At 46.4% G+C, this 21,310-nt stretch overlaps 1 long non-coding RNA gene across 1 annotated transcript; it reads left to right on the top strand.

Moving 5' to 3' along the window:
* Nucleotides 1–9,144: 9,144 nt before the first annotated feature.
* LOC135319991 (uncharacterized) lies at nucleotides 9,145–20,513 on the top strand. The gene is made up of 3 exons (XR_010379132.1): nucleotides 9,145–9,785; nucleotides 19,687–19,915; nucleotides 20,426–20,513. It is a non-coding gene; the product is annotated as an uncharacterized LOC135319991 (long non-coding RNA).
* Nucleotides 20,514–21,310: the final 797 nt, after the last annotated feature.

The following is a 21,310-nucleotide window of genomic DNA, read 5'->3' as shown; positions in this document are numbered from 1 at the left end:
CATTGTGGTGACTAGGCCGTCTGAGTTCACGTATTACTTTTTAGGTTGGAAGGCCCAAGAGGGAGAAAAAGTGGAGGTTCTAGTACTTATTTTATATTTCCCATGTACCAGGTGCGGTATGCAAGCCACTTCAGACAAGGCCCATAACAACCACATTAATAGGCCACGGAGAAAGTCGTGCATTCAGGCCTCTGCAGCCCCGAAACGCGTGTCCTCATCAGTTCCTTAGTTACCAGTGGAAGTTGTAGGGATTTATGGGACTGTGTGCTCCTGTGGGGCTGGGATGTGTGTGTTTAAATCCACATCTTCAGAAACTCGGCCAGAACCACAGCCACTGATTGTCTGCATGGAGGCAGAGGTGGGGAGGCTTCCAGCCTCTGGTCCAGCTCGTGTGGACCTCAGAAATTGTTCCTTCTGTCCTGAAAACAACACCAGAGCTGAGGGAGCTGAAAACCCACTGCTGTTCTTAGACCCACAAGAAAACTGAGGGGGAAAGCTGCTCCTAACCCAGAGAGGCAGCCGGGCAGGCTTGGAGAGTCACAGCTCCCAGGGCAGAACCCGCTATTTTAAGAAACTAGGGGGCAGGCAGATTTAACAGGTCCCTGAGGCCAGCTGGAAACAGCGTGGGGAAGTCTGAGTGTGACAACTTCAGGGGGCCAGTCAGAGGGGCCCCCTGCTCTTTTTCATGCATTTTACTTCGAGGACAGTACCCTGTTCTCAGAGTGAAAATCATAGGAAAACTCCTCATGCTTCCTGCCAGGAAAGGATAAAATAACTCTAATGAAATACACCCAGAACATTCTCTTCCATTGTGGGGGGTTGTGTTTTTTTTTTAAATGAGAAATTATTTTACCAGAGCCTAACCAGCCTGGGGGAAGGGAAATCCCTTCTGTCTCACCCAAATTGGGGTGAAGGGAAAGAGACACACTTGTGGAGGTCACAGCTCAGGGCACAGGCTCAATGAGAACTAATCACAGGAGTATAGATGCCCTGCTCTGTTCCACTACCCCAACACCTTACCTCCATGTCAGTAGGGCCTCTGTGTAATAACAGGAATAAAATTAAAAGAATTTAATGTCTCAGGAGTGTCTAGGGAAAACCCAAAGACAGCGGGCGGATGAAAACAAGGACACACAGGCAGCTTTAGCCTCTCACACCAATGGCTGTAGCAAACTACACACAGCCCATCCCAGTAGATAAACAGAAAACCTCACAGAAAAAACTATTTATTTTGGTTCTCTTACCCAGTGCATTCCATGGTGCATCCTCACCTAGAATTGAGTGGAAGCAAGTCCATTTCAGAAGGGACATAACTGAAGAGGAATGGCTTTCCAGACTCTGAAGGGCAGAGAAACACCAGCCTGGGTTAGAGAAAGGTGAGGGGTGGGGTAAGGGGTGGGCTGCCTTCCCCAAATAAGGAACCTTCCTGAGGCCAGCACAGTGGGAGGGAGGGCCATGGGGTGGAAGCAGCCAGACTTCTTCCTGAGAACTGATGGGATGCCTCAAAGGGACCATTCAGGTGCCCATTCAGGTGTCTTGACGGTGGGAGCCAGTTGGTCTGCCTCAGAGCCCAGGACTGAGGTGGGTGCATAGCAGGCAGGTCTTACTTAGCCGGATCCATTTCACTTCTCCGAAGCCCTGTGTAAAACATGAAGCGTGAACGGCCTGGTGAGCACAGCTCTGCCCTCAAGACCGGTTTCTACTCCTCTCTTCCCAGAGAACAGCATCTCTGAGCCCGTCCTGGGTGACCTCACAGAGATCACTCTAGTGGCCCAGGCTAGTGACCGGGAACATGTACCTTCCTGCAGCCAACCCCAGACGTCCACTGATGCATCATATACTGGCAAATATGTGAGTTCATGTGCATTGGTCTAACAGCAGAGACTCTGCCACAGGCCCAAGAGGTGGTGTGTGAGACATAAAGGGGTGCAGGACTGTAAGCAGTGCAAAGGTGTAAGTGGTGGCAGGGGTGCAGGGGCTGTGGAGGGTGAAGGCAGTTCAGGGGTTGTGGGGGTGCAGGCAGTGCAGGGAGTGTCAGGGGTGCAGAGGTACAGGGAGTGTAGGGGTGCAGGGAGGTGCTCAGGCAAGTGCACATCCTCGCAGTCAGCCTGACCACGGGAGGCTAGTGCAATGGTTTGGGGCGGCGGAAGCGGAGGCGGCGGCGGGTGGGAGGCTGCCAGGGCAAGCCGGTCGATTTCTTCTCTTCCCTGCAGCCTGGCCTGGGGGTGCCTTGGCCGCCGGAGATTCGCCAGATGTTGGACTCCAAGTAAGCTTGCTCCTGGGAGGTGGGGCGGTTAGGTCAGCAGGCGGCGGCAGCGGTAGGGGGGCGGAGCGGGGCTGCCCCTGGCGAACTGGTGGAATAGCTGCCTTCTCCCGGCTGCCGGGCCTGGGAGCAGCCTCTGCTGCCCCAGGTCGCCGGACACACCTGTCCCACTCAGCTTGCTGAGTGGGGAGTGGAGGCGGTGCCGTTAATGTGCGGGGACCACGGGGGTAGGGGGGCTGCCGCGGGGGAGCCGGTCAATTCTCTCCGCACTCCCCCGCGGCGGAGCCTGGAGGCGGCCTCTGCTGCCCTAGAGGGGGGACGCCGGTCTCCAGGTGAGCTTGGCCCTGGGAGGTGGGAGCAGCGGCGCCAGGGGGAGGGGGTCCTTTCCAGGGAGCTGCTCCATTTCTTCTCTCCCCCGCGGCCTGGCCTGTGGGCGACCTCTGCCGCCGGAGATTTCCCTGAGGTCCGACTCCAGGTAAGCTTGCTCCTGGGAGATGGGTGCGGTGCGGTCAGGGAGCTGGTAAGGTGGTGGCTGCGGGGATAGGGTGGCTGCCCCGGGGTAGCTTGTGTATTAGCTCCATGTCTGCACCGCATGGCCTGCAAACGGCCTCTGCTGCCCCAGGTCCCGGGACACCCCTGTCCCACTTAGCTAACTGGGGGCGGGAGGCAGGGTAGTCAGTGTGCAGGGGTGGCGGGGTTCGGGGGCCTGCAGCTGGGAAGCTGGCCCATTTGCTCCCATCTTCCCCGCGGCTTGTCCTGGGGGCTGTCTCTGTTGCCCTGGGTTACGGGACACGTGTATCCTAGTCGGCCTGACCCCGGGAGGCTGGCGTGGTACGTTGGGGGTGGTGGCAGCAGCGGTGGGTTTTCCCATGAAGCTGGTCCATTTGCTCCCATTTCCCCTCATGGTTTGCTCTGGGGGCGGTCACTGTTGCCCCAAGTTCACCGGACGTCCATCTCCAGGTCAGCCTGCTCCCTAGAGGCGGCCACCGAGAGGTCAGGGGGCAGGAGCGGTGGCTGATGCGGGGGGATGGGGATGCCTTGGGGAGTTGGTGGATTGGCTTCTGTCTCCCTGATGGCCTGGTGTGGGAGTCGTCTCTCCTGCCCTAGATCACCAGACACACCTGTCCCATTCAGCCTGCTGGGAAGGGTCGCCCTGGGCGGTGCCTTTAAGGTGCGAGGGTGGCAAAGGCGGAGGTAGAGGACCTGCAGCGCGGAGCTTGTCAATTTGCTCCCCTCTTCCCCGCGGCCAATCCTGGGGGTGTCCTCTGCTGCCCAAGAAGCTGGATGCCCGTCTCCAGGTCAGCTTGCTCCTGGGAGGCGGACGCGATGAGGTCGAGGGGCAGGGGCAGCCGGCCGTCGCAGCTTCCTAATGGGGCCACTTCTTCTCCTTTCCCCTGACCTGGCCTGGGGACGGCCTCTCCCGCCCAAGATTCGTCTGACACACCACACCAGGTCAGGTTGCTCCTGGGAGGTGGGCGCGGTGAGATCAGGGGGTGGGGAGGAGAGGGGTGCTGCCTATTGTGAGCTGGAGGATAACCTCCCATCTCTCTGGAGGCCTGACATGGGGGCGGCCTCTGCCGCCCCTCGTTCCCAGGTCACACTTGTCAGGGTCATATTGCCCCGGGGGTGCGTTAAGGTGCGGGGGTGGCGGGATGATGTCGAAGGTATGGAGCCTGCCGCTTGGGAGCTGGTGGTTTAGCTCCCATCTCCCCAGCAGCTTGGCCTGGGGGCAGCCTCTGTTGCCCCAGGTTGCAAAGCACAGTTTCCCTGACAGCTTAGCCACCTGAGGTGGGCAGGATGTGCTGAGGGGGCAGAGGCAGCTGCCAAGGCAGCAACGGAGGGGGCTGTCCCAGGCCAGCTGGTCTATTTGTTCCCATCTCTACCTTTGCTGCCCTAGTTTCTCAGGACGTCCTTCTCCAGTATTTCCTTCTCCTGGGAGGTGGGCGAAGTGCATGCAGCCCAAGGTCTGGGCTCTCCCCTGGGGAGGGGCAGAACTCTATTGTTCTCATTTGTCTTTATTCTTCAGCGAAGGGGTTACTGGACCCAATTCTTAATTCTGAGAATGTGTAGCCTATGTTAAGGAAGAGCTGCTGGACAGTGTGATTTCTAGGTGGGTTTTCACATCAGCTGATGCCCAAGGCAGGCAGGAAAGCTATTACTCAGAGCTCCTTAGTGTGGAGTTGGGGGGTGGCCCTGCTGTCCTCACCATACTTTTTAAAAATGTGTCACTCCCCTTTTTTTCCTAGGTGACATTTTAGGTTATTGGGTCACAGATTCCTGGCACAATCATCCCTGTTCTCAAACATCTTTTAAACTTGGATGAAGTGATAAGTAGGGGAAGAAGATGATTTGCTGAAAGGTAAGAATACTTAAATTTGCATTAAAGCTACATTCTGTCAATCTTTCTCAAATGATTTTTCTCGGATTCAAAATCCACGACCTAATGAATGTTGTACTCCTGTGTAAATCATTGATCTTCAGATCACATTTGTTAAATGGTCAATGAGATTTGTTAAGTAGATTATTCCTGAAAGGAAAAGCTCAGGCTTTTGAGAATTCCTTGTCTGATGTCACCCAGGCAGTCACAGTAGAAGACAGAACTGATATAAAAATCCCTCAGCTGCCTGAACTGCAAAGCTTCTGGGATTACTGATCCCTGAAATGCAGGTGACTCTTGATGATATTCTGGGGCTTGGTTTACATGATCAGATTCTTCCAGTCCTTTAAATGGGTTCCGTGGCCCCAGCCCCGGGAGAGCTGGTCATAAGGTCCATATCGTGAGGGGTGGGATGGGAAGGCAAGGTCTAAGAGCTGGAATCACTGAGATTCCACACTCGCTAAACACAGACTCCAGAGCCTAATTGTTGTCAGGTTCTGTTCTGGATTTGAGAGTGTGTTCAGACATGATTCTTGCCCTTCAGGGGTCACTGCCTGGGTGGAAGTAACCTTTACACAAATCTGGGAAGGATGGCAATTAAGTAGATGGGCTGTTATAGTCCTCAGTATGCCCAGGCTCACTCTTCCAGGCACTCTTGGGACTAACGAGAGTCATGTTATTCACTCATTCACTGATTTATTACCCTTGAATTGATCATTTGTCCCATAGTAAGTGAAACAAGGGATCAGGAACATGAATTTTGTCCCCTCTCCCATCACTGATTGTATCTGTCAGTCGGGCGCCCTGTGTATGCATTGTGAAATGGTGATATTTTTTGCCCAATGGGGCAGCACTGACAGTTCTGAGAATCAGGGGAGTCTCGTGGGTAGGACAGAACCGTGACACACAAGGCAACACGCCACCATGTGAGACAGCATTGTCGATGCTCAGGTGACCCGATGTAGACCGCGGTGCTAAACCTGAGCGTGTTCAGTGATCTTGGCTGCTCTAAAAATACAGACTACAGGTCCCAAACTCTGGAGACGCTGAGGGTCTGCACCTCAGAATTCTGCAGTTTAAGAAGCACTTTAACTAATTCTGATGAAGATGATCTGAGTGTCCCAATGAGAAACACTGGGGTGCGATTCAGCAATACTGAGGATTCTCAGGGAACGATGTCTTTTCAGGTTGGTCCAAGGTCCCTCACTTGAGACTTTTGCCTTGGGTTTAATTGTATGTGTTCAGAAGTGATGTCTCTCATTTCCAGTGCTTGTCAGCATGCTCTGTGCAGGAACTTGCACTCAGTAGATGGCAAAAACTATGATTCTTCAGGTCACCGAGCTAGAGTGTGAGTGATCTTTTATTTTGGTTTTCTTTATAGCAATGCAGAGTCTCCCGAGAAGAGATTCAGTCTGAACAGCTTTGTGTCAGACTTTGGAAGACCGCTGGTGCCCAAGGTGTTCTCTGGCAGGGCAATGATGAATCTAGGTCCCTCTTTCACTGCTACATCAATCATGTGGGCCACTTGGATAAGGCCAAATTTGCTATCCCAACCATAGCCCTTGACAGAGATATTCAGCTCCAGGAAGCCATCAGATGCAGCAGGTGGCCAGAGGAGGAGGCGAACGGGCTCATAAAATGTGACATCCCCAACTTCATCAATACGGACCAGAACTCTTCCTTTGGGGAAGATGATCTCCTGATTTTGGAACCACCAATTGTTCTAGAAGATAAGCCAGTTGCTCAGACCTCACACATAGACTTGAATTGAGAAACGTGCTTTGTCAAGTGTCTTTCTGAAGATGTGAAGTTTGTCTTTGTATGGCAGGAATTCCCCTTTCACAAAATTGTATGTGTTTGTGTCTGAGAGAGAGAAATGGAGACAGACAGAAAGACGGAGACAGAAGAGCACCCCCTCAGAAGAGAGCTAGTTAAGGTGAGTTTTGTGCCTTTAAAAACATTTGGGGTTTTGGGGGGAACAAAGTATTTACATTGTCTCATTCTCCTAGTTGGAAACCTTGGCCCCATACTCAGTGTTAGCGGCCTTGAATGGGGATTGGCAAGGTGCATTTCATCTGGCGCTGCCACATCCATGCTCTGCCTTTAGCACGTTGCTTTGCCTCTCAGGGCTGCCACCCTTTTAACTGTAAGGAGAGGAGTCTGGAGTAGGTGATCCATCCCAGCTCTGCTGTTTTGCAAATTTCTGATTTCATATTCGGATGAGGCTGGGATACACCCAGAGCAGTATAAACCAGGCCCTACCTCCTGTCTCTTGCTGGGGCATCCCTTAGGCCTGTGCCTTCTACCCAACCCTTTACTGAGCCCAGCTTTTGTCAGGAGCCCAAGAGCCTACCGAGATGGCAGGGGACGTCTCTCGTGGTCACGGTGGCCATCATTTCTATTGGTTGTGCTGAAACAGCTCTTCTGAGATCCTCCGGCCACCCTTGCTCCAACCTGAGGACAGCCCTACCGTTTCTTTCCTAGGAGGAGGATCAATCCATGGTGCATTTTATGACAATCCTGTCCCCAGGAATGCACGGAAGGTTATCAGCTGAGTGAGGTGAGGTGCCTCTGTTTCTCTGCGTCCCTGTATCTCTGTCTGCTCACAGTGCCCTGCCTCCGGCTACTGAGCAAGAAAAGTGCTATTCACCATGATGGGTGTTTTGCAGATGTGTAGGTGATGGTCGTGTAGCTCATGTGTGGGCTTTGAGCTGGGATGGTGAAGAGCTTATAAATACCTCATCAACATTTATTCGAGGTGGCCTGGTGCCACACAGACTTGATTAATGAAGGCATCAAGCCTACACACTGGTTTGGAAACAACTTGGTTTTGATCAGTCACACTGCATGCATGACTCGCTGCTAATCTCTGGGTGGTTTTTTCATTTTAGATTTATTCACCCAGTGTCTTGCTTAAGCTGAAAAATACTTTTATTTCACCAGAATATTCTCTGATTCTTTGTTTTCACTCATCCAGTTTTTTAATTCCTTTAAAAATGTTGTGTTTATAATGCCTCCTTATTTCTATCATCTCTAGGTTCCCAGTGGCCTGAGCCATGCAGCAGACTTTATGTAGGAACTGTACCACCAAAAGAAATCCCCTCGCCATAATATCTTTTGAGGAAAATATTATTCTTTAAGACTCTAACACTAAATCGTAGAAGAAAGCATGGAACATTTCTTGTAGTTAATACATGTTCATGCAAAAAGAAATTTGATATTTTCATTGAAAAATGTTGACTTTAATAACTTTTACTAATGTGAATATTATTATTCATTATTTAATTAACCAAATAATACCACAGTTATTTATTATTAAGATTGAAAACTATTTACACAGTCTCTCAATTAGAAGACTGAAGTGTATTTAAAAGATGGAAAAATACCCATGATGACACCATCTTTTTTATTAACTAAATATCAAGAACCGTGCAGGGTTAAGATTTGACCCCCTGCAAGCTGCCAGGTTAGCATGAGGTAGTCTGTGGATGCTGCCAGAACACAGGACACTCCCCCAGGATCAGAGACAAAGGACTTCCTGCCGGCACAGCAGGCAGCCTGGGGTTCATGTTCATGTTGCTTCCTGAGCTCTTTTCCTATTGCTGTTGTAACTAAGGACCACAGACTCAGTGGCTTAAAGTAACACACATCCATTGTCTCACTGTTCTAGGGTGCAGAAATGCAAAGTCAATGTCAGTGGGCTAAAACCAACGTGTGGCCAAGGCTACGTTCCACACTGAGGCTCTTGGGAGGGATTCATCTTACTACCTTTCCAATCTTGCAGAGGTGCTCACAATCCTTGGCCCAGAGCCCTGTGTCACTGTGACTTCTGCTGCCACATCACATCTCTGTCTCTGACCAATCTGCCTCTCTCCTCTAAGGACCTCCGTGATGACGTTTGCTTCCCACAGTGATCTGCCATCCCAAGGTCCTTGACAGTCACACCTGCAGAGTCCCTTTTGCCATGCACAGTGACATTCCTAGGTTCTAGGGATCAGACCGTGGACATATTGGGGGCCATTATTCTACCGAGTTCTTCCCTTTGGCCCCACTGATTCTTGTCCATCCCACATGAAAAATGCATCCACCTCATCCCAACACCCTCCAGAGTCTCATTTACTACACCATCAACTCAAAGTCCAACATGTAGTCTAACTATTATCAGCTCAAAAGCCTAAGTATTTTCATCCTCAACACCTAAGTCAGGCATGATTGAGACCCTGGGTGTGATCTTCTCTGTTCAAATTCCTGCAATGGCTTCTCATTTCACTCAGTGAAGAAGCGAGTGTCCTTATGGTGACCTTAAAGCTTTCCTCCCCCTCCCGAAGCTGAGCTCATCTCCGGTTTTCTCCCTGGCTCACTCGGCTCCAGCCACACTTGCCTCCCTGCTGTCCCTTGGGAATATCAGACATGCACCCACAGGCCTGTTGCCCTGGCCGGTCTCTGTCCAACTCATATGCTGAAGTCCTGAACCCCAGGACTACAGAACATGACCCCACTTGGAAATAGGGTTGTTGCAGATGTCATTGGTTAAGAAGAGGTCATTAAGTTGGGCCCTAATCCAGTATGACTTGTGTCCGGATAAATAGGGGCAATGTGGACAGAGAGACACGTGTACATGGGAGATGACGTGATGAGATGTGGAGAGAAGACGGTCGTCTCCAAGCCAAGGAGAGAGGCCTGGACCAGCCTCTCCCTCCCAGCCCTCAGGAGGAGCCTGCCCTGCTGACACCCTGCCTGCAGACTCCCCGCCCCCAGGGCTGTGAGACAGTGAGCCTCTGTGGTTCATGTCACCCAGTGTGCGGTGCTGTGTTAGAGGGAGCTCAGCAACTAGCACCGCGTTCTCAAGGTCCTCAGTGAGCCCAGCTCTGGCCATCTCATTTTAACCTGGAAACTGCCTTCCCCTTGTCTCTGCCCCAGAAACCCCCTCTCCCTGATCATATTATTTCTATCACCTTCTAGAATACCATATATTTCACATGACTGTCAAGACTGTAGTTTATGTTCTGCTCCTCCTCAGTCCTACAGGGACAAGGATCCTTATTTGTTCACTGACGGACCTCAGGTGGCTTGACCTGTACCCATGGCACAGCAGTCAATACAAATTGGCCGGATGGAAGGAGGGATCGTTCCTTACATTCACAGGTGAGTGAACGAAGATTCCGGGGGACTGAGAGTTTCGCTCAGGCACAGAGCTGGTAAGTGTCAGGCCAAGGTGGGTTTCAGGTACCTATGAACCTGAGGGAGGCTTGAGTGATTCTCTTTCCATTGATTAGTATTTCTCAGGTGTCTCTTTTTCTGGCTCTAACTTTTGACTTCTTTCTGTTATTCTTCTAAGCTTTCAACCAGTTTTAAGTTTTAATTCTGCTTTGTCTCAGGTAAACAAATAAAATCTGTAAATCTTTCAACTCATTATATATTTCATCTAAATACATTGTGATTAGTGATGATGTTTTATTTCTGGCATCTTGTTTTGTGATTTTTATTTGCTTTGCTCTGCTTTTCTCCTGCCTGTTATATACCTTGCAGTCATGGTTAAGAGCATGGCGTCTAGAGACAGCCTATCCGGGCTTGGTTCCCTCCCTTGCTAACCATGTAACCAGTATATGTAATCCCTTTGAGACTCACTTTCTTCATGTACAAAAAGTGGTGCTATCCGCCTCAAAGACTGTGAGCATTAAGTTATAAAATAGATGAAGAACTTAGAATAGTGACCGGCCTATTTTGCGTTCTTCATTTTGACTTCTTTATTTTTATTCTCTTTTTAAACAATTACTTTAGAGATTACTGTTGAATTTTAATGAACACCCTAGATATTGAAGATTAAAATGTTACTTAACCCATTCATTGAATTTTATATACCAAATGATATCTGTGTTTTATTTCCATAAGTTCTGTTTGGTTCTTTAAAAAATTGATCTGTTTTCTTTTTCATGATGTCCTGATTGTTCATTAGTTATATAAGATTCATTTTATCTTTTAATGATTCAGTCATACTTCTTTTATGCTCTCTCTTAGATTGTTTCATAATTTTAAGCTCTGGAATATTAATCATCTTGTGTTTTACGGTTAGATCTTTCTTCCCAGTGGCACTGATTTCCTTCTGTTTTTAGTTGTGTGTCTGTGTGTGTGTAGAGTTGTGGGAGCTTCTCTATAGTGAGTACATATTTTTTCCTAAGATTGTCCCTTACATCTTGGTTTTTAAAGTTTCCCTAGAGAACAATTTTGTGTTGCTTATCCTAAGGCTCCAGGTGATATGATCAACCTTGAATTATTATATTTTTGGTTTGGGAATTCCGGAATCTTCAGTGGAGTATCAATTTGGATTCCACATTCAAATAAAGCAGGGGCGTGGAGATTAGATTTTTTAAGGGAGACTTTGTTTTTCCCTAGAGAACCGGTTGTTACACCCCTTTCCTGTGTGCACATGTGGAGAACTTTGAGTCTCCCTTTCAGTGAAGAGGCAAGTCTTCCAATACGTCTTATGCAGAGGTTTCTATAAAGGAAGACTCTTCTACATCTGGTATGGACCCTGTTTCCTAAATGGACATTGTATCCCTATTTATGTGCAGATGAAAACCCCTTCCCTCCAGGGTGCGGTGGCATCAGCTCACAAGATTACCATTTTGGCGTTAAGTGTCCTCTTTGTATTGTCACCTGGGAACTTCTCTTTCCATAGTTAGCTCTGTGTTACTTTTGTTGTATTTTATCCGGCATTACTGAAAGTTTTACTTAAAAGGGATCCTAATTAGCTCTGTTTACCTGTTTCCAGAGCTGAAAGCTTCAGTTCTAGAGTATCTGTTTGATTTTTCTTAAAAATACATTCCAGTATATTTCTCTGGTGAAAGTCTTGACCCTGCTATATATTCTCCCATCATTTCCTTATTTTCTTGAATGTGTTAAAAGTATTTTATAGCCTTTATTTTTAACTCTGATGCCTACATCACCTGGGGTTTGCATCCTTTGTCTAATATTTCTTATTCTCATTTTATCCATCATATAGTCTTGACATGTTGCATGTCTAGAAATTCTTTATTACATGGAAGATATTGCAAATGAAAAATCCATATCTTATCTTCCGTAAGAGGTTTTCTACCTTCCCGTTAGGCAGACAGAGTGAGGGACTGATCATCTCACTCCAATCAGGCCCTGAGTTGTGTCAGGACAGAAGTGCCGTTTTTCTTAAGACAGCTTTGAGGTATACTTGGCAAAATAATTTTCACACATTTAAAGTGTACAACTTAATACATTTTGACATGTGTATCCCCAAGAAACCATGACCACATTCAAGAGAGTGAACATACCCATCACCCACAAAACTCTTCTCCTGCATTTTGTTGTCCCTCCCTCCCTCCCCATCTATTCCCCTGGAAACCATTGATCTGCTTTCTATCACAACATACTGGTTTGCATTTTCAAGATCGTTGTATGAATGGATTCATGCAGTATCAACTCTATGTTGTCTGACTTCTTTCATTCAGTGTAATTATTTTCAGAGTCATCTGTGTTCCTGTATTAATAGCTTATTTTTCTTATAGCAGAGTATTGCTTAGTGCTGAGTTTTTCCTGAATAGTTTATTGTGAGCAGTGTTTGGATAGAACATCCTTTGTTTCTTCATTTACTTCTTGATGGATGCATGGGTTGTTTACAACTTGAGCTATTATAAATAATATTGAAGTGAATATTTAGTTACAAGTCTTTGTATGGACATATGCTTTTATTTTCTAAAGCATCAGATGAGGAATATCTGGCTTATATGGCAGATTGGTGTTTACCATTTTTAAAGAAACTGTTAAACAGTTTTCCAAAATGGTTGTGCTATTGTAAATTCCTCGTGGTGTGTATCAGTTCTGGTTGCTCTATTTCCTTGCCAGCACTTTGTAAGGTCGGTCTTTCTAATCGTATACATTCTAGTATGTATGTGTACTACTATCTCACTGTGGTTTTTAAAAGCATTTCTCTAATGACTAATGGCATCTTTAATCAGCATCTTTTCATATGCTTATTATCCATCTGGATATCTTTACTGAAGTGTGTTTTCTGGCCTCATTCATTCATTCAGGTGTTTGCATTATTATTGAGTTTTGAAAACTTTTTATTCTGGATCAGACACAAAGAAAGACCTTTACCAGATATATGATTTGCAAATAGCTTCTGTCTATGGCTTGTCTTTTCATTTGCTTTGCAGTGTTTAGAAGAGCTTTGAAGAGTCTTCATTTTTGTAAAGTTCACTCTATCAGTTACTTTTTTTAAAATAGATTATACTTTTGGTGTCATAGCAAAGAAATATTTGCCAAACCCAAGATCATAAAGCTTAAGCCTATGCTTTTTCTCCTAGCTGTTTTATAGTTTTAGATTTCCTATTAAGATCTATGATCCACTTAGAGTTAATTTTTGTATATTTTGTGAAGTGTGGATCAAAGTTCATTTATTTTTTTTGCATATCACTATCTAACAATTCCAGCACTACTTGTAGAAAAGATCCTTTTCTCCACTGCAACCTTTTGAGAATCAATTGTCTATATAAGTGTTCGTTTAGTTCTGAACTTTCTATTCTGCTCCATTATTCTACTTCCCTGTTTTACACCAACACCATACTTTCTGATTACTGTAGCTTTATAAAAAAAGTCTGAAAATCAGATAGTGTAAGTCTTCCAAATTTGTTTTTCTTGTTCAAAGTTGTTTTGGATATTTGGGATCCTTTACATTTTCATGTGAATTTTAGAATCAGTTTTTAAATTCCTTACATCCTCTTCTGCCAAAATTCCACCCATGTCTTTGGCCATCTCCAAAGCCACATTTTCTGAAGAGGTCTCTCTAGATCCTAGGTGAAAGTAATTCCTCTTTCATCTGTGCTTCATTCACATTTCTTAATATTTGATTACATTTATTCATATTTGGCTTTATGCACTTGTCTGATCTTTCCTGCCATATAGTAAACCTCTCAAGATTAGGAATCTTGACTTGGTTCCCTCTGTCTGCTGAGAAAACTAGTTCTATGCTTTGCAGGAGTGAGCCCTGCAGTAAGAGGTATCTGCAGCACACGTCTATCTCATTGTTTGCATATTGTCAAGGAATCCTGCAGATTTGGAATTGTTTATTGATTGTTGTCTCCAAGACGGCTAGGTCTTTTTTATTTCTATTACTACTGCTGCAGTTTCAAAGAACAATGGGCTAATTATTTTACAAATATGAAAACATACTGTAATTGAGTTGTGATGCAAATTATGTGCTGCTGTGTCTTAAAAACCTGCTTAGTGTTCACAGGCCCCTTCACTCATGGAACTTTTGGGAGAATGACATATCCTTAGAGATAACACTGCTGACTTTGGCGACTTGAGCAGCAGTATCTGAACTCACTCCTGCTGTTTTTCCAGTGTCCCCTCTAGCCCTCCTCCAGCCCTCCATGCCCGAACCTGCAGTTCTGCCCTCGAAATGCCTATTACTTCTCAGGAAGATTTCCCTATGAAACATAATCATATCCTTCTTGTGGGGACATTCAGTCCAGTGACCTGACAGCAGGGGAAAATGTTTAGTCTGCTCTTGGTAGAGCCTAAACTCTTCCATACTTATTAGAAGCAAATCCAATGAGGAAACTGTGTTGACATCTAACAAATCAGCATAAATGTCTGATGAGGAAGATCAGCTTCCCCATCCCACTCAGGCGTCATGTTGGTGTGACACTCACCATGGCTAACATTTTCTCCTGTGTGCAATGTAAGTTTCAAGACATTATGCATGGCTTTTTGTTTTTCTTCATTGGTCTTTCCACATTTACTGTGTCTGGTGAGATTATATGAATCCTGCTTATTTTCAGCCCAGCACTTACCCTTTTTAAAGGATCACGTGTTTAAAAGGCTAGTGGACAATTTGTTAGAAGATAGAAATCCTTAGATTTTGGTCCTAGAGTTGAATCTTGGTTAGGGGTGAATGAAAATTCCCATTAAAATTTTAAATTCAGTGTTACAAAGTTTTAAAAATAGTTAAATATTAGCCAATTCCATTAAACACTTTAGCAGTTATTTACTTTTAATCCTGCTTCTGGGGCAATTTTGCAATGATTCCCTCCCTTTGTTGATTCCCTCTTTGTCAGAATCCTTGAGAGGCCCCTGTCATCACTGTCAGTATCATCATCATCATCATCATGGAACTGATTCCTCTGGAAAGTTCTAGGAAAATAAACAGATGTGTGGGGTTATGTGTAGGTCAATGTGTGCATATACAATAAGAACAGTTATCAGACATTAGATGCAAGATATCCATTTTATTTAGAGAAGAATGTGGTCATGAAATCCTGATGTGGTGAATGAAGGAGCAGTGGGAACAGGATAGTCAGTGGAAAGGAGGAGGAAGTGAGCGAAGCGGGGAGCATAGATCCTTGGTTAGCCGATCATCAAATTGGTGTGAATGAGGGGAGTGTGTTGGCAGAATCATGTTCCTCCCCTGCCACAGGTTAGCCAACAGTGACATGTTTCTGTACATGGCAAAAGGGATGACAGATATATTAGGAGAAATATCTTAGAGGATTTCGGTATTCTAAATTCTCTATTAGCCTTTTAAACCCATGATACATTATTAAAGTTTAGTGGAGGGCCACAAATAAAAAGGATTCATATAATCTCACCACACATACTGAAGGTAGAAAGACTAAGGAAGAAAAACAAAAAGTCATTCATAAGTGCCTTGAACCTTAAATTGCTCATGGGATGAAATGTCACACAAGGTGAGTGTCACAGCCACATACATAATGCCTGAATGGGAGGGGAGAAGGGGATCCTGAGATGAGACAATAGGGTGAGTAGCCTGGATTGTCCAGGTGGGCCCAATGTAATCACAGGGGTCTTTAAAATTGAGGACGTAGCCCAGCTGAGTTTAAAATCAGAGGGAGGTGTAGCCATGGAGCAGTGTTCAGAAAGGCTGCTGGCCATGAAAATGGAGGAAGTCGTGGGACACAAGCTAAGGAAGGTGGGTGACCTCTGGAAACTGGAAAAAAAAAACAAAAACGAGGAAACATTCTCTTCTAGATCCTCTAGAAGGAAGGAACTCTGCTGGCAATTTGAATTTAGCTCAATGAGAACTGTGTTGGATCTCTGACCTCCACAGCCATAAGCTGATAAATCTGTGCTGGTTTAAGCTGTTAAGCTTATGGAAGTTTGTTACAGTGGTAATAGAAAAATAACATAGTGAGCGGTAGTGTAAGGGATTAAAGTTCTAGGCTGGGGTGTGGAGAGGATTCTGACATTTACACCTAAAAAACAACCAGGTGCAGTGGAAAGGTGTTTTAAGGAAGACCTACCTGGCAGGGCTGTTAATAGGACTGTTTGGTGTGAGGAGAGCATTGGAGTAGAGGAATCAAATAAATCTCTACCAGAAAAATAAGGAATAAAATATAACAGTGCTTCAGTGTTAGTGGATGCAGGAATGGAAATGGGCAGAGAGATATAAACATTACTTTGAAATTAGCTACAGGTTTGATGATAGCATGTTGGGGAGAGTTAGCCGATGTGTGGACTGAATGTTTGCATCCCCTCAAAATCCGTATGTCAAAACCCCATCTCCCAGGGTGATGGTATTGGGAGGCGGGGCCTTTGGGAAGTGATTACTAGGATAAAATAAGGTCATGAGAGTAGAGCCCTCATGAATGGGATTAGTGCCCTTATAAAGGGCCCCAGATTGCTTGCTTCTCTCTGGCCCATGAAGATAGTGGGAAGACAGCCATCTTCAAGTCATGAAGGCTATCATCTCCCAGATGCATTGACCTCAGCCTCCAAAACTTAAGGAACATGCTGGTTGTTTAAGCCACCTGGCCCATGGTAATTTGTTACAGCATCCCAGACTGACGAAGACAGTGGAGAATGCCTCTGAGTTTGACACTGATTGCCTGGAGAATGCTGAAACCCAGGGAAGTGGGCAGCACAGACGTTTACTCATTTAATCCTGGCAACACTGTACGAGATAGAGTCTACATATTCCTCGCTATTTAAAAGGGAAGGAAAAAGAGGCACAAATAACAACAACAACAACAACAACAACAACAATTTTTCCAAGATTCACACAGAACCCCTGGAGGCAGAGTGAGAATTTATACTCAGGCAGGCTGACCCGAGAGCCCCTGCTCATAACTACTAAGTCAGATCACCTTGCTTATGTGGATCAATTTTTTTCAAGTGTGATATGAGGGTACTGTGTCCAGTAACTTATAATTTCAAAATAACTCACTGTAAGGGAAACATTAGTCACAGGCATTGCAAACCACAGTAAGCTACACATACAAAAATAACTCGTTAGGGCAAGATAACCAATAATGTTTTTAAATATTATACTTTCTGTACCTTTGCAATAAAATGTGTAATTATAATTCTGTCTGCCTACAGAATAACTTCATAATCCTGAATGTGGCTGGTGGCTCCCATGGTGGACAGCACGGGCCTAGAAAATTTAAGTGACTTGTCCAGCCTCGCCCAGGAAGCTAGTGGTGGGATCAGAGATATAGGTTGTGACTTTTCCTTCCTATCCAACAAGTCCCTCATGGAGGCTTAGAAGCTTCTCCTTTGGTGCCCAGCTGTCTATTCGTACTTATGACATCTTGTCAGGTGTCCCAGCCTGCTCCTGAACATAAGCCAGTAACAACATCTGCTCTTTTCTGGCCAGGTAATACATTCTAGCAGCTTCCATTGACTTCTTGGCATCAGTTCTTACCTGGAAGGGTAGTGGCTAGAGATGCAAATGTGTCCACATGACAGGGTTTTCATAAACATAGCAGGAGTTGTCAAGAGAAGAAAACGTCAGGAAGACAAGTGGAAGCAGGTCATTTAATATACCAAATGGGTACTTTCAATGAATGTTTGTGTTTCCGAGTCCAGACTTGTTCTGCTCGTGCATTACAGGCCAATAAATCGGGAGACCAGGTTTTGGGGGCAAGAAACAGCGACTTTAATTTGTAAACCCAGCAGAGAAGATGGAAGTCTAATGTCCTGGAAAACCATTCCCCAAAGTCAGAATTCAGGCTCTTTTTATATTAAAAAGGGGAAGCAGGAATGCTTGGTTGCTGCAAACTTGGTTTATGAATTCTTTGTTGTTAGAGCCTTTTGTTCTTGCAGCTCTTAGCCTGGGTCAGATCCGTGTAAACCTCCAACAAACAAATGTTATTTTCTATTCTGTAACATGTTACCTTATATGAATGGAAAAGTGTTAATATCCTTTAAAGTCAGAGCCTTGAGAATAGGGTCTCCTGTATATTTCAGGATCTAGGCAACATTGTTTTACAAAAGGTGCAGAACAAACAAGACTAAACCTAGGAAACAGGGCACAGGGTTAAACTCAAAAGAACAGATATAACATGGAGTCAGATTTGTTCTTTCCTATTTCAGTAGTGCCATGGAGAAGGCACTTTGGGCAGCTTGTTGTAGGGTCCTGGAGGCTTTCTCTCTCAGCCTCTGGGCGCCTCTATTGCAAACCCTTCATAGCTGTTTGGCCTGCTGGAAAACCACTCCGACTGTTTTGCCCGTAAGATGCGTTCTGTTTATAACTCATCTCTACTCCTTGGAAAACAACTCAATAAAAACTCAGTTGGTTTTCCACCAGCCATGGGCAGGGGTGAGGAATAGCACTTTATTATTTTATAAAAAAAAAAATAAAAGAAATCTTAAAACAGCACTGGGCACATAGGAGAGAGTCAATAAATGCTTCCTGGCTTAAATCAAAATTGATGGCTCAGTGATTCCATGGCTGCTGTATTTGCTGAGCTTGCTACTCCTTTGCTCCATTACACATTTTTTAACTGAAAAAGAAATACATGCATGTGGTTAAAAAAATTCAAACAGAGCACAAAAATACACAAGTGAAAGAAGTTTTCCCTCATCCTCTCTTCTTTCAGCCCTCCCTGGAGATGCCACTGTTTATTATCATTTGTTTGCTTTTCCAGATAGGCTATGCACATTCCCACCTATGTATGTAAATTCCTTTAAACTTTTACTTATTTTTAACTTAAAGGGGTTTAAATCCTCAAGTGGCTTCTGCCTGGGTAATAGAACAGAATAAATCTGACTCCATACTAGATCTTTTCCTTTGAATTTAACCCTGTGCTCTGTCTCCTAGGCTTCATCTTGCTTGTGAAACAGTGTTGCCTAGAGCCTGAAATATACAGAAGAGCCTAATCTGAAGGCTCTGACCTTTAAGGATATTTAACACTTTTCCATCCATATAAAGATAACAAATTGCAGAAAAGAAAATAACGTTTGTTTTGCTGGAGGTTTACAGAGATTTGACTCAGGCAGATAGCTGCAAGAACAAAGGATTCTAACAAAAAAGAATTCCTACACCAAGAAGTTTGCTACAACAAAGCACGTAGGAAAGGAGCCTGAATTCTGACTTGGGGAGATGGTTTTCCAGGACATTTGTTTGCCATCAAGGTCTACAGAAACTTGCTATTCCATGCCCCAACACCTGGTCTCTGAAATTATTGGCCTGTCCTGCACTGAGGAGAATGAATTTGGACTCGGTAACACTCCTATCTACCTAGCAAGCTGGGCACTGGATCTGAGGACAGCTCTCCCACACCCAGGGACCTACTGTGAGCCCTTGATGGTTCCACTAGGGTGGGGTGTGGTTTATTCAGGAGGGATGGGCACTATGCACCAACACTCAGGCAGTCTGCTCTGTCTGGGGCTCTGATCTTGTACCTCCCGCTCCCCACCAGCCCAAAACCTGGAACAGTGGAGCTAACACAGAGATCGTGCCTGCCTGTTTCCCAGCGTGTAAAAGGGGAATATGAACTCTTCCCAAGGTAGTTCTGAGCGACAACACCTTCGGGTGCTTGGTTCCCAAAGCAACAGGGAACCCAGCTCCGCGTGGGATCAACGGGTGTGATCCCGTAGGGGTTCTGCAGAGGCCTCGGCTGGAGGGCTGGACCAGGGAGGTAAAACTTGAGCTGCGGACCTTGAAGTGTTAGTGAAGGGTACAGAGGCAGGACTGAATTCTGTTTCAGGATGCCACCAGAGGTAAACCTTTTTCTCTACATCTCTGCTACTCCCCTCCCCTCTCCAGATCCCTCCCTTCTCTCTGCACTTCCTGTCCATCTGTCTCCCTCCACTTTTCTCCTCCTCCCCTCCTCCTCCCATCTTCTCCCTCCCTCACTTCCGCAGCTTCTCTCACAGAAACCTGAGGATCGCTGGCCCTCCTGCGCATGCGCAGTCAGTGCCAGGTGGACCGCGGTTTGGAAGCTCCATCTCCGAGCCGGGGATCTGCCCCAAAATCTTCTCAGCTATGTCGCCCGGTAAGCCTTTAGCTCCTGCCCCGGGGCCGGGGCCTCCGGCTGTGGAAGTGCAAGGTGGGGGGCTCACGGGAAAGGTTCAGGCGGCTGCAGGAGGGCGGTCCACGTGTCACAGCCCGCGAGGGCATGATTCAGCGTGTGTTCAGCTATATTGCTCGGGCCAGGCCCCTCTGCCCGCGCCACCTGCACCGGCGCCCCGGCCACAGCTGCTCAGGGCCAGGTGTGCACCTGCCGCCTCTCGCCCCAGCTGGTCTCCCCTCAGTCTGCGGCTGGAGTCCTCTTCCCCTCTCCCGCCCGCGAGTCCTCTCTTCCCGGGCTTCCTCTCCTCAGCCGCCGGCCCGTCCCCGTCCCTGGGCGGGCTGTGTCCCGGAACGGCGGGGTCTGCGGACCCGGACGGGGCAGCTGGGACTGGGGCTGGCCTCCGAGCGGAGCTGCAGCCCACGTCCCCAATCCCCCGCTTTCCCTGCCCCGTGACCCCTGGGCTGCCCTCCTCTCCCTTTCCCGCTCCCTCAGGACCAGCTCGGTGGCGTGGGCGCTGCTCCCCAGGCTGAGAGCCTCCGGCCGGCCGTAAAGCCCAGCTTGTCCTGGTGAAGTCTGCAAAAGGGAGCGTCAGTGCTGAGGGAGCTTCAGTCACCTCCCTCAGTGTTTCTGCCCCAGGTAAGTTCCTTGAACACTTTCAGGTGTCATGATGGCGGTGCTTGATGATGTCACGTGGTTTTATACTGAGAGGGATTACAGTGTTGAAAGCAGGACTTGGTTCAGTTAAAAATGAGCTGAAGGCATGAGTATGTGACATCCTCCAGGCTTCCCTCTCCCAGGCTGAAACGTGTGACCGTTGATTTTAGAAAGATAGTTACAGTCCCTAACTAGCCCAGCCCAGCTTGGGTGTGTTAACAGGAACAGCACCACCAGATGCGTTGGAGACCTAGGGACATTGCAGTCCTAAAGAGCTCCTGGCACACAGTTTGGTTTGTTTTGGTTTTTTCTTTTTCTTAAATTGTGCGGCAGACTAGTTGTATAGAGGGGAAAATAATTGTCAAGAGATTATTTTTCATATAACAGCTTTATTGTGATATTGTTCACACACCGTGAAGTCCATCCATTTAAATGGTACAATTCAGCAGCTTTTAGCATATTCACAGTGCTGCAACCATTATTATTCCAGAACGTTTTCGTCACTTCAGAAAGAACAGTGGAAATCAATGACCTATTCACCCTTACCCAGTGGTGGTTCTAAAGAAGTTTCTTGGCTGTTCCTGACCATAAATTAACTTGCTATATTCCATGAAATATCTGGTAGTAATTCTAATCAGAATTGCATTGAATCTGTCTATCAAAACAGGAAGAATTAATGTCTTTACGGCATAAACTTCTTCTAACCATGAATATATCTGAGAC

Source organism: Camelus dromedarius, chromosome 35 (genome assembly GCF_036321535.1).
Source record: "Camelus dromedarius isolate mCamDro1 chromosome 35, mCamDro1.pat, whole genome shotgun sequence".
Lineage (NCBI taxonomy): Eukaryota > Metazoa > Chordata > Mammalia > Artiodactyla > Camelidae > Camelus > Camelus dromedarius.
The sequence above is the reverse complement of the archived record's forward strand: the minus strand, read 5'-3'. Positions and strand labels throughout refer to the sequence as shown.